Raw genomic sequence first — 1,318 nt, forward strand, 5'->3', positions numbered from 1 at the left:
ATCAAACTCAGACTTGCAGTCCTTGTAAGCTGAGGTACAACAACAGATACATAACGAGGCTGTGACCGTTAAAGAAGACCAGGGGCTTCTAAGCCCCGAGAGATACCACCCAACACCCAGGGGACTGAACAGAAGCCAAAGCTCACGCCTAAGGGGTGAATTTCCAACAGAAAAGGTTCACTTTTGACAGGTGAGTGAAAGCTTACGCATGGCATGTGGTGTGAACTGGAAAGTGTCATTATTTGGAATGTGTCTTCTTCACCAGGAAACATACTATTATAATGATATTTATATTGGGAAGTTGTCATCCACCACCATAGGAGTGAAACTCTTCGTATCACGCCCAGGTCTAACCTTAGAGGCAGCGAGAAAAACACCTGCTGAGCTGCCTTGTGCATCAGTCTGAGGTGTAGTCACACAGTTTCTCTCTATGATGTACATGACATTTCCTGGAGCTTCCAAACACAGCTGCCCTGACGACCGACTTCAAGTACTTGAAGTTCAGCACTGTATAATAAGTAATTTGCCTGGAGCTGCCTAGCATTATCCATCACACACTTCAATACTAGAACCTCCAGGGTTCTGCCACGGTCTTAAAGACACTTGATGTCAGTCTAGATATACTTGAGACACGTTTTTTTTTTTTTTTTTTTTTTTTTTTGTGTGTGTGTGTATATGCATGTGTGTATGTGTGTGTTACAGCTGAAACAACTTTATTTTTAAGATTTATTTATTTTTTATTAATTACAGTTTATTCGCTCCGTATCCCAACTGTAGACCCCTCCCTTGTCCCCTCCCAATCCCACCCTTCCTCCCTCATCTCCCCCTATGCCCCTCCTTCAGTCCACTGATAAGAGAGGTCCTCCCCCCCCTTTAATCTGACTCTAGCTTATCAGGTCTCATCAGACTGGCTTCATTGTCTTTCTCTGTGGTCTGGTAAGGCTGCTCCCCCATCAGGTGGAGATGATCAAAGAGCCAGCCACTGAGTTCATGCCAGAGACAGTCTCTGTTCCCATTGCTAGGGAACCTACTTGGATACTGAGCTTTATTTTAAGAGAGCTTTATTTCCTGGGAATAAAACTAAGATAACAGTAAATGTATGAATAATCTGTAGGGTTCACTCAGCCATTTTGCCTTTGAAAAGAACCAGGCATGGATATTAATGAATACAACATACTTGCTATCAATCTTTTTGTGATAGTTGGGGTGAAATAAATGATTATATTCCCTCAAATTTCTTTTTCTAAATTTTAAGTTTTATCTTATCCATCTCTATCTATCTATCTATCTATCTATCTATCTATCTATCTATCTATCT

The sequence above is a fragment of the Psammomys obesus genome, unplaced genomic scaffold, assembly GCF_907164565.1.
Source record: "Psammomys obesus unplaced genomic scaffold, mPsaObe1.curated_primary_1811, whole genome shotgun sequence".
NCBI lineage: Eukaryota > Metazoa > Chordata > Mammalia > Rodentia > Muridae > Psammomys > Psammomys obesus.